This window comes from Cydia strobilella, chromosome 17 (assembly GCF_947568885.1).
Source record: "Cydia strobilella chromosome 17, ilCydStro3.1, whole genome shotgun sequence".
Taxonomy (NCBI): domain Eukaryota; kingdom Metazoa; phylum Arthropoda; class Insecta; order Lepidoptera; family Tortricidae; genus Cydia; species Cydia strobilella.
Genome location: NC_086057.1, coordinates 1610996 through 1624106, shown reverse-complemented (window position 1 = coordinate 1624106; position 13111 = coordinate 1610996). Strand labels below are relative to the sequence as shown.

Genomic DNA, 13111 nt, shown 5'->3' with positions numbered 1-13111 from the left:
TTCTCTCGGGTTGCTCCGCCCGAAACGTGATACTTTGAAGCCTGTTATAACGCACGTATTAACGACATTTCATTGCATGTTTGAGAAAAAATTCAATTCATAATACTTTCAAAAATCACCGCTGGCAAAAGCCATAAACTAAAAATTTTACCTCTGATAATCCAATCCTAGAGAAATATTTCGTTAAACTTTTTCGAGCTATTTACAAGATTAACTTTCTACAGTTCAACCGCAAACTGTACACGTACAGATATATTAAATAACAGTAAAGACACCTAAGAATCCTTACAAAGATCTGCTAAATAAAGATGTGGGTTTTGTACGAAGTTGTGCTACTGTTTTTATGTAGCTGTGCCTGCGCGCTCCATCGCCGCGTAGACCTCAGTCTTGCTACGCCAACCGCCTCGGCCGCTCCGACGCGTAGCGGTCACGGATGGCCGTTTGCTACGAATGCTACGAAACTACAACTTTAGCTCGACTCAACTAAAAAGTGTGTGTTATTTAGTAAAACAGATTTTTAGTGGACTAATTTTAGTGTTTGTGTTTGGTGAGTGTGAACATGGAACGGTGTCCAAATTCCAAAAACAACAAACGATGACCTTTATATTTTGCAGGTTAGTTGTTTTTTTTTAATTAAGGGCAAAGTCCGTAACGTCTCTTGGTTGAGTAGATGGTAGCGCTAGTGCAAAAAGGCTTTGCAGGTCTGTTATTTGAATTTTAATTAGCTCTTAAGAGTGTGTTTGAAGAGACTTTGGAATTAAATTGAGCACCGTTTTGTAGTTTGTAATTAGTTTTAACTGGTATTGCGTCTAAGGCAAATATTGCGGTGAATTTCAATCAATTACCTCGTTCTCGATAGGTAACTTTATAAATTAAAATTTTCGAAGGTTTGATACAAGTAGTGTGTAAGTGTGTGTACTTAAATTTTTACCTCTTGAATTTGTAAACGATTTAGAACTTTGAAAACAATTTAAGCGTTTCCTTTAAATATTCATAATTAATTACGACATCTAATTACAATAACATTATTAATAATAGAACTTAAACGTAACTTAAACGATGTTATTAGTTATTCACCGTAACCTTGAGATTAAGTTGATATTGAATGCTTATTTTTAATAATTTCCAATTTTACAAGACAAAATTATTGCTACCAAAAAATATATTGTATAAAATGTAAAGGCTCATTCTCAAAAAATATGTCTGCAGTCTAATTGCCGCGATCCATACACAATATATGAAAAGATTCGTGGCAATTAGACACAACCGCAGAAATATTCTCAGAGAATTACCCTAAAAACATTTTAAGATAACATCTCAAGAAAAAAAACATTATATTCATCAGATTTCCAATTTTTTTAATTAAATTAATGAATAGCGAGCAGACTAGCCTCAGGGGAAGCAGCTATCCAATATAGTAATAAAGCCAATTTACATAAGCAAAATCAGGGAGCCTAGCCAAGATGAAGATTGTTGATAGCTTGTAGATGGTTGATTGTTGATTGTTGAAAACGTTAATCGAAACTTTAATAATGTATGGAAATAGTCACGTGACTTTTCGTAGCATTTGTCATGCGTATAGGTACATTTTGTCTTTTCATTTGGCGTTTGTACGATTATCAATTTGGCTAGACCCCCAGCAGTCACTTATATACAGTATGTCTCTGACCATGGGGCTTTAAATTTAGGGCTGGATTCTACTCGCTAAACTGAGCTACTTTTATTATTAGACCGACCCCAAAATCGTGAAAAAATGTTTGGCTTTTCCATAGAAAACGTCGACATCTGATCAGCCAAAATGTATGAAAGAAACAAATTTTTATTCGCGATTTCGGTGTTGGTCCCATAATTAAAGTAGCTCAGTTTAAGTAGAATGAGCCCTGAATTTAAAGCCCTTCTTCTTCTTCTTTTTGTAATTTTGGGTTAATTTTATTGTTTGTAAAAATTGACATGTAAAAGTGCCCCTGTGGCCTATTTGCTGAATAAATGTTTGATTAATTTTTAACAAGCAGAATCGTCTGCGATCGATGCTATTAAGCTTAGAATAAATTTAAAAGTGGAAAAATTACTGTCTTGGGTGAGACTTGAACTCACGGCCTCTGGATCAATTCAAGTCTCACCCAAGACAGTAATTTTTCCACTTTTAAATTTATTCTAAGCTTAATAGCATCGATCGCAGACGTTTCTGCTTGTTAAAAATTAATTTAGAATGGGTAGCACATCGTAACTGGTGAATTTCCAATATGACTTGGAACTCCGGTGGCCGTTTAAGAAGTGTAACACTCTTACGGTAGATGTCGCTAGGGTCCCCTAGACCCATATAGTGGAAAGATTTGCTGACTATGGATGAGGTCTTGGTGGCTCAGTTGGCAGAGCGCTGGAGTATCTATCCAGAGGCCGTGAGTTCAAGTCTCACTCAAGACAGTAATTTTTCCACTTTTAAATTTAAATGTTTGATGTTTGATAAAGCCCCATGCATGGTTAGGAATACCCTGTATGTCGACTATTAAGTACCTAGTCTCTTACTGTGAATAATTTACTTATATACTATGTGTGACGTCAATTTTACAGCATTGAAGATTCCAAATAAGGCATTTGTAATTAATACATAAAACATTTAACGATGACTAGTACATAATTAATCTTATCTTCCTTCCTCTTGATCTGATCTTCCTTGATCTTTATTCCTATTCTTATTCTTATTATTTATTTATTTATTTTAAACTTTATTGCACAAGAACAAGTACAAAAGGCGGACTTAATGCCTTGAGGCATTCTCTATCAGTCAACCACTGGGCCAAACAGAAATTCTTCCTAGTTAATCCTTCTTAAAAAGCAAAGAGATAGGTGCGGGCTGAAAAACGGCGCTGTGCAGTCGCTAGACTCGCGGCACAAGCTGAGTCCCGAGCCTATTGTCGCACGCAGCATTTATAATATTGTTAATTATAATTTTAAATGTCATATATCCATACTAATATTATAAATGCGAAAGTCTGTCTGTCTGTCTGTCTGTGTGTTCCCTCTTCACGCAGGTTGAGTCCCTGAGAAGGACATAGGATAGTTTTTATCCCGAAAATTATCCCTTAAGAAAGTAAAAAACGGGGTGGAATTGAGATAATTAACGAAGTGCCTGCTAATTTGTGTGCATAATATGCTGCAAATTTAGATTGCTATGAGAATTTTTCCAGGCGCTATTCTTACTCTAGCTGCGGTTACTAAGTCCACGCAGACGAAGTCGCGGGCAAAAGCTAGTGTATATATAGTTAGTTCCTACTTGTATAATAATACTGCTGTAATCTAAGCTTGTACCTACTACTGTTTTTTTTTTGTATACTTACTGCGACAATAAATGACTTTTTTTTTATGGTTCGCTTGAGTATGAGGATCGTGACCACATGCTATTGCTCTTCATAGTCTTTATACAGCTCGGGTTTCTGACAAAGGGATAATTTGGCCTGGTAGCACATTACATTGATAGCACACACACACAGCCCTCTTATTAATTGTGGCTATTAATAGGTATATCTCTACATAATACATTTCAAGATTCAAGATTATATCCTTTATTCAAATAGGCCTAGCAGCAAATAATTTCTAATAGTAATTTCATTACAAATACAAATCGTAAATTTGAATTCGTATTATATTAGGTTCCCTGTACATAATTGTTAAAAAAATTCAGACACTTAAGCTCATATCAATTTTATTTTATTACTAGCTTTTGCTCGCGACTTCGTTTGCGTGGACTTAGTAACCGCAGCTAGAGCGCGGTAATAGCGCCTGGAAAAATTCTCATAGCAATCTAAATTTAAGCATATTATGCACACAAATTAGCAGGCACTTCGTTAATTATCTCAATTCCACCCCGCTTTTTACTTTCTTAAGGGATGATTTTCGGGATAAAAACTATCCTATGTCCTTCTCAGGGACTCAACCTATCTCTATGCCAAATTTCATCTAAATCGATTTAGCGGTTTAAGCGTGAACAGGGAACACACAGACAGACAGACAGACTTTCGCATTTATAATATTAGTATGGATAGCAATAGAATGTATGATGTAATTTTATTTTGAAATGTTGAATCGAGATGTCAAATTTTAAGAATTTTACAATAATATCGTCACATAAATAATTATGTATAAAAAAAAAATGTAAGTAAATTTATCTTTCCAGTGATGAAAATGTTTGTTTTTTACTATAATTTGCAAACTTAGATAATATTCAACTAGGGAACAAATCAAATTATTTTTATGAAATATTTTGATTTGTGTTTTTTAAGTGTTCACACTACTATTATATAAATTATAAACTGAAATAGATGTCATACACTAAAGAAAAAGTGACCAAGTGGCCGGGTGGTCTTAGTAGTCAGGACGTTAGCCGCGTAAGCTGAATACGCGGGTTCGATTCCCGCCTCGGCCACCGGTGGACTTGGTCACTTTTTCTTTAGTGTATGATATCTATTAAGTTTATAATTGATAATATTGTTAAATCTACACACTATTTAAAAATCATAGGCTATTTGTGTTCTTGTGTCGCATTCGGGTAAAAGTGCCAAGCTTTAAAAGTAAATGTAAAGGCAAAGAAATTCGGTTAACTTCAGACAGTTCTCTAACGTTCCATTACGTAGAACGACGTCTTTATTACTAAGTTTGGACGTTGGACTAAATCTGGAAAGGTTTTTATGGCCGATAGGATTGAAATACTGGCTTAATTGAAATAATCTAGACAGTAGAGTGTCTGAAATAATGTTATTTTTGCTGCTAATTGCAGTTTAGGCTTATTATTAGGGTTATTAGCTTCGCCGTCGTGTTAATGTATATTTACAATAACCGCTGGACTTTTGAAGTTTCATTAGTATCACATAATAGTAAAGAAAAAGTCGCCACCTTGAAATACTCGAGTGCGTCAGATTAAGATATGGTGCATTAATTACTTGTTAGATAGTGCCCGTTTCATAAATCTGACGATTTTAACGATCCGAAAGCGAATGCTGGTGGCAAACGGTACCTTTATTATCGCCCCTGTACCGACTATTTTCCGTACATGTCTGGGTCGGTAAATAACGACGGCACATATTATCGTCAATGTTTACTTGTAGGAACTGTGCACGCCCTTTACTACCAGGAGCAGCTTATTTGAAATATCTCGTTATCGTTTCTGTTTCATATATAGTTGATGTCTAGGTCATTGTTCGAATTGGCCCGTTACAAAGAAACGCAAATGATTTTTGATGTATGGCGTGTCTGCCCTGTGGCCTAGGTTTACCTTTATTTAAAACTTTAAGGTAATGCCGACTGACACAAAACCCTAACAAACTTTAAAAACGTGTAATTATTTGAACACATGTTAAACCTGTTACGGTTCACATGTGTAAAAGGGTTTCGATCAAACAATTAAACAATTAGGCACTTTCAATGTTTAATTGTTTGGAACTCAATCTATATCGAAGGCTTGATAATTTGCCTTTAGCACTTTATCTTTTCGGTACTGTCTCGATTTTTTGTAGGTAAAAGTCAGAATAATATTGAAAATGCAGTTTTGATTTTGGCGATTCTCTGTAAACTCGTAAACGTCTGTCCTGAAAATAAATAATATTTCCGAAATCAAAAACTTACACATAAAAGCATAGCAATATTTATAATTGGAGCGCTTGTAAATAAAACGAAATAATTTTTAGTTTTTAGGGTTCCGTACCCAAAGGGACCCTATTACTAAGACTTCGCTGTCTGTCTGTCTGTTTGTCTGTCTGTCTGTCTGTCTGTCTGTTTGTCTGTCTGTTTGTCTGTCTGTCTGTCTGTCCGTCTGTCACCAGGCTGTATCTCATGAACCGTGATAGCTAGAAATTTTCACAGATATAACAACAAATACTAAAAATAGAATAAAATAAATATTTAAGCGGGGCTCCCATACAACAAACGTGATTTTTTTGCCGTTTATTGCGTAATGGTACGGAAGCCTTCATGCGCGAGTCCGACTCGCACTTGGCCTGTTTTTTATAATAATTCTTGAACTACCTGAAGCACAGTCCCCTGGATAAAAGAGGTTGTAGAATCTGTTCAATTAGGTCTTATTTAAATATCTCATTAATAGGGTTTTTTTTACGTAGTAAAAAACATCATAAAAACCTGATAATGTTTCATACTTAAATATACTCCAGAAGTCGAGTACTATCAGCTATAAAAATATTGGTCACTAATTTGTTAGCACTATCACTACATAATATATAGTATAAAACAAAGTAGCTTTCCGCTGTAGGTATGTCTGTCCCTATGTATGCTTAGATCTTTAAAACTACGCAACTGATTCAAGATAGATAAAAAACATTATTCTTCTCGTAATTACATTTCCCTAATTAAGAGAGGAAGATTTGGGTTGCCAGAGCTCAACGAGGGAGAGGAGTGTTACGGTCGGCAACGCGCGTGTAATATCTCCGGTGTTGCAGGCGTACATAGGCTACGGTAACTGCTTACCATCAGGCGGGCCGTATGCTTGATTGCCACCGACGTGGTATAAAAAATGTATAATTTGTAAAGGTTTTGTGCAAATTTGTTGAACTACCCGTACGAAGCCGGGGCGGGTCGCTAGTAAGTAAGTAAGTAAGTAAATATTCTTTATTGCACCAAAATTATACATTTTACATACATGTAAAACTGCAAAGAAATATTTAAAGAAAAATAGAACCAGGTAACAACAGGCGGTCTTATCGCTAAAAAGCGATCTCTTCCAGACAACCTTTGGGTAGCAGGAAATGTAGAACTCATACAAAAGTCAACAGGTAGTGCAAAGAGCTAAATATGGAGACTATTAAACACAAACACACATACTACAATTACTACTTATACATATAAGTATTAAAACAAAACCTAACACACAAATAAATATACAATACAATATATATATACCTATATATATATATATAATATATTTATACAAGCATATATACAATATGTAAAATGGCAACTTAAGGCAGAGATAGAAAGTATAGTTTTAGCTGATTTTTGAATATGGGGAGAGATTTAGCTAATCTTAATTCTAGTATATATTATAGTAATAATAAGGATATAATACACTACCCCTTAATGAGACAATTAATTGATGCCGACATTGCCGACGTTCGAGATCAAGGGTATCAATATCAATGGATTCATTATCGCGTTAATAATTAAACATTGTTCGGGAGCTGTGCAAAACTAGTTCTATTTACGTTACTACCCGTTAATAACCTGTGGTAACGTATGGGAACAGGCAGGTAATAGTAATTAGTGACAATCGGGGAACATATTGCGTGTTACAGAATGACAAATTGTAGTTTGTTGATAATCTAGATAATTTTTTGATATAGTCGTGGTGGCATCATTAGTTTTCACAAAAACGGCAAGAAATCAGTAATCATCGCATTTATTCTTTATAATACACAAGTATAAAAAATTACAGACCAGTTATTAGTACATTGTGCAACATGGGGCGTAAGTTAAATGTTGCAAACGAGTGTATCGAGTTTGCAATATTATTACGCCCCGAGTTACACACAATGTTTTTCATCAAACTTGCGATACAAAAATGAAATATAGAGACAAAAAACTGTTAATTATAATACTAGAAATTTCATAACTTCCTAGGGAAAACGCTTTTTATATAGTTCCCGCTAAGCCTGCGTGCGATTCCACATTTACTTAGCGAGTGTGATGAAAACATTATTTCAGATATTTAAAATTACTAGTTATGCATCATGTAGCATTAGTTTATAACGGCCGTATTCGAACAATGCTTCTAAGAGATTACTGCGGTATGATAATGATCTGTCAGTGTCAAAAGTGACATTTGTTCAACCAAAAACGTCACTTTTGACACTGACAGATACATACTGACGCGAAAGTTAATTAATTCGTGGACGCGAAGCGCAATTTACTTTTACTTTAAATCTTATTAGTAGGTATCTGTTGGTATTTTCTTTGACATTGGCGATTTTTTAAATCTCCAAATTTAATGTGTTGTTGTTGTGTTGTGTGTTGTTGTTACACTGTTATACATTTCTGTTATAAGTACGGTAGTAATTGTTTATTGAAGTAAAACTTCTTTAGGCGCGACTAGAGGGTAACTTAGATTTTTACAGTACATATGTTGCTACTTTTTCGCACTAGTGCGGAAATGAGCACTTTTCGTGCATATGTCGAAAGTTTAAAGGGCCATATGTACTGTAAAACGTTGTACGATACACGTGCGAAAAGGTAAAACGCAACTCGTGTCGATTTAAAACACTCCCTGCGGTCGTGTTTTAATTTATCCCCACTCGTTTCGAATTTCCTCTTTTCCGCACTTGTATCGTAAATAACTATTTTCTGACGGAAGTAGCGTTCAGTAGCGACACACGCACAATATGACACACGTCAAAGTGCGAACATAGCGATAAACGTCAAATTAGTTTTACTTCAATAGCGCGTAAAGATTACACGCACACGCTTTATTAAAATAATGTAATAGTTATCAACCAAGGTACTGGCTGGTTTATTTATGAAAGTTACTATTTATGTATTTTTCATGTCACTATAGATGTTGTTGTAATGACTCGTGAAAGAGCCCTTTGAGCCCTCTATATAGACAATACATTTTTGAATTTAATACTTTTCATGTTAAGTAATCATAAAAATATTCGCCTCCAACGTCTGCCTGAATCCATTTGCGCGTAACGTACACGGGAGTAATGTCGTTGGGATAACGACATGTGCTCTCAGCGTTGCTATTACCGTGCTTAATGATGAGCGCCGGCGGTTGCTAATGGTTTTAGTGATCATGCTAGAGATGTCAATGCACTATGACTTGACAGCTGATATTGATCCATAACGTTGCCGGTTTCGCCCTTTTTTAGGGCAGTTCGGATTCAGACTGCTTCATGCCAACTGCATCATCATCATCATGTCAGCCGATAGACGTCCACTGCTAGACATAGACCTCCCCCAAGGCTCGCCACTCCGACCGATCCTGTGCCGCTCGCATCCACCGTATTCCCGCGACCTTCACCAGGTCGTCGCTCCATCTCGTTGGAGGCGTACCGGCAGTTCGTCTTCCGGTACGCGGACGCCACTCCAGAACCTTCCGGCCCCACCGGCCATCAGTTCTGCGAGCAATGTGCCCCGCCCACTGCCACTTAAGATTCGCAAATGGCTGACTGCTGGAAATATCTACCAGGAATTAAACCCCTAACCTCCCGCTTAACAGGGTCACTACTGACTAGGTAGGCCTATTTAACTTACCTAAACTTAACTGCACTTTTAACGAACATATTCCATCATGAAAATGTCAGAATTTTATACTGTTGGTAATAAAACAATCCAGAAAGGGAAACTTGCTTAAATATAAATATAAAACTATCAGCTGCGCCATTATATTTCAGTTTTTATGATAGGCAAACTATTACCAATATTGAATATACTTATCTAGTAAAAATCGACCAAGAGAATGTCGGGCCATGCAAAGTATAGGGTTCCGTAGTTACCATTCTGTCAGAATAGGTTAAACGGGGGCTTTTACTTAAACATATAAGTATTATGTACATTACAAGCATAAGGGAGTAACTTCGCAGCGCTTTGCACGTTTTTTTACTAAGAACAGGAGATTTTTTTTATACCACGTCGGTAGCAATCAAGCATACGGCCCGCCTGATGGTAAGCAGTTACCGTAGCCAATGGACTCCTGCAACACCGGAGATATTAAAAACCTGTACACTCCTTTTTTGAAGAACCCCATACTGTAGACTTTTGCAATAACTCAAAAACGGCTGAATCGATCATAGATTTCATTGAAATTATTTATTAAGCGTTTGTTTTACGATTTTTTTTGGACCTAATGGTTCCAAAGTTAGAGGGGGGTGTGATACATATTTTTTTTTCTTTCGGAGCGAATATTTCCGAAACTATTAACTTTACTTCTCGACTATGGAACCCTAAAAATGGCACATCTACTAAGATATTGTCATAAAATAAGCCTACACATAAGATTGATGGATCTTGTTTAAATATATTTTAACACCAAAAAACACTCACGATGTAATATTATTTTGAAGCAAAATGGATTAAACTAAAAGCAAGCGTAAAAATATAATAGTATAAACTGAAATGAGGTATGTCTTAATAATAAAAGGTTACTTTAGTATTGTATTATTTTTCTTAAATACCCTGATAACAAAACTGATGCAACTTTCATTTTATGAAAATCAACGCGTTTCAGCATATTAACATTATTTTAAAACGGGTCACTCACGTATATTTACGAAATCCAATTTACGAGGATCCTCGTCACCGTCATCGTCGTCGTCGTCGTCGTCGTCATCGTCGTCGTCATCGTCATCGTCGTCGTCGTCGTCGTCGTCGTCGTCATCGTCGTCGTCGAGTCTCACGGGAGTTTTAGAGTTTCAACATTTAAAGAATTTGTTTAAACAAATGTACTTGAATATTTTACTTTGATTTACTTAGGGCCACTTGCACCATCACACTAACCTGGGGTTAAGCGGTTAAACGTTAACCCAGTGTCAAATTGCACCATGTAACCATGGTAACTCCAGGTTTAACCGGTTAACCCCGGGTTAGTGGAATGGTGCAAGTGGCGCTTATTGTATTATAAGGGCAAAAACCTATAAGTAGTTACTTTTTAGTTAGTGCAATGAAAGTGTAAGGGAAACTATTGGGATTAGTCCGGTTTCCTCACGATGTTTTCCTTCACCGAAAAGCGACTGGTAAATGTCAAATGATATTCTGTAAATAAGTTCCGGAAAATTCATTGGTACGCGCCGGGGTTTGAACCGGCGACCTTCCGGATTGAAAGTTGCACGCTCTAACCGCTGGGCCACCAATGCTTTTTATGATTTTCCAAAAAGTACAAACTAGGTACTAGTCATTAAGCTAAGTCGTAACACATGTAATGTTTTAACTTTCACAATAAAATCGCTTTCCACCTTGCTTATTGCTGCCTAAAGAGGAAAAAATTCTTCCGCAAAACACGAAACCGCACGGTCACGGTCTAAGATTTTTTCATCAAAAGAAAAGGCAATCGTGGCAATATTTATAACATAGAATAGATCGTAACTATAAAAAAGTCGTTTGCCAACCAACGAGCCGGCTCGGCAGGGATCGCTAAATCCAGGTATACTTATTGGAACAATTGCAAAATGCCTTCTTTAACTGAGGCTCGTGTACTTTTAAATCAAATTATGTGGTGCCTATGCGATGCGGTGTTGGGTGAATCAATACTATGATTTTAACTATAAAACTCCCGTGAGACTCAAACATATTAAATTATTTTAAAACGGGTCACTCACGTATTATTAAGTCGAATAGCTCGACATGTTTCTGCCGTTTTGGGTGGTTGAGGGGTTTGGTTTTGGCCGTTTTGGGTACTGCGTCGGTGGTCAGTGTGGACCAGCCTTTAGCAAGTGACTCAGTGAGTGTTGTGTGCGATCCGACATTTGACAAACGCAATACGGAGGGTAGAGCCATCCTCGCAACGGTGACGTCGTTGCTCCGTGAAGACGGTCCTCGTAAATTGGACCGAAACATGTCGAGCTATTCGATTTAATAATACGCGAGTGACCCGTTTTAAAATAATTCAATACTATGATACCTATAGAAGTATCCTACGTGGGCGATCTCGTTGTGAATGGGCCCGCCGCGCCGCTTCGCTTCCCGTTCGCGAGTCGTTCGCTTACGTAAGACGCTGCGTTATTGTTCTCACATTCAAATCGAATTGACTCGGTCGAATTAGTGGTAGTTATATTTGGGCCGATTTTTAATTTGTCGTAGATTTTTTTCGTCAGATTTGGATAAACTTTGGTGGATGGAGAGAGTTCCCTAACTAATTCTAAAAAATCTTTCGTTGAGTTACGAAAACGTATAATGGTACTTTGGTGGTCCTCTTAAAACAAACCAATTTTTATTCAATTCCGACTTCCACTTGGCCGGTTTTTCTTTAGTGTATGACAGGCTGAGAACGCACTGAAATTATTTCTTTGCGGTTTCAGAACCGCAAAAAGTGTTACGTACGGCATGCTTCATAAGCGCAAGCACTTAAAAGACTGAAACCGCAAGAAATTAGACTGAAACCGCAAGAAATTTGACTGAAACTGCAAGAAATTTGACTGAAACCGCAAGAAATTAATTGCAGTGCATTCTAAGCCATATCTATTTCAGTTTATAATTTACATATAGTAGTGTGGCTACAAAAAAAACATAAATCAAAATATTTCATAAAAATAATTTGATTTGTTCCCTAGTTGGATATAAGTAGTATAGAGAAACTTAAACGGAATACGCGGTTAGGCGCTAAAGAAGAAATAATAATGTGTCCAAGACATTAATAGCGTTTCAATGTGAGAAAATAATAATTTCTTATTCTTTGTTCATGCTTATAATTTAGAATTATTATACATTTTTCGTTATAGAAACATTCCAATTCCAATTCCAATTCCAAATTATTTATTTGTTAAACATAGGTATGTACAACAGTTCTTAAATGTATAATATAGTATCACAATGTTTCGCCACATGGCACACAAATAGCTACAGAGCCGTAGCGTGAAATTATAAACTAGTCTTAAAAAAATATACACAACACAACAAATTAAAAGGAAATGAAATCTCCTGAGTCAGACAAAAAATCTTGAATAGAATAATATGCTTTACTTACTAGGAAATCATATAACATTTTTTAAAATTTATTTAAATCATCAATTACCAAAATTTGTCTTTAAATCATCAATTACCAACATCAGGGATCCTTAAACCTTTTACGTGTGATATAAGAATAGATGTCATGGCGATTTTTTTTTGTGAGAATGCATGGGCGCTAAAATTAAGTTGACGTAACATTTTATGATACAATACATAAAAATAAATGTTAAAATACACCGACTGTTGACCTCGAAACTCGATGTATCCGATTCTGTAGATTTCCCCTGTGCCTGTAGGTGCGAACGATATCGTTACCAATATGTAATAACAACAATATATTGATGTACTAACACAATATACATGTCACAATGTGATGAGATGTTGATTTGGTAGTTCCAGCGTTAAAATAGTAAGGAAGTAATGTAGCTACATGCATGCATGTATTATA

The 13111-nt window shown here is 36.2% G+C and overlaps 1 protein-coding gene across 3 annotated transcripts in view; it reads left to right on the top strand.

The window, feature by feature from the left end:
* The first annotated feature begins 304 nt into the window (after window positions 1-304).
* The window catches only part of LOC134748821 (uncharacterized), a 139634-nt gene continuing 126827 nt past the window's right edge, over window positions 305-13111 (top strand). Inside the window, exon 1 of one of the 3 annotated variants that reach the window (XM_063683627.1) lies at window positions 305-614. The gene's annotated coding sequence lies outside the window, so the exon portion shown is untranslated. The remainder of the gene's footprint in view (window positions 615-13111) is intronic. The other 2 variants (XM_063683629.1, XM_063683628.1) reach the window with 2 other exon arrangements.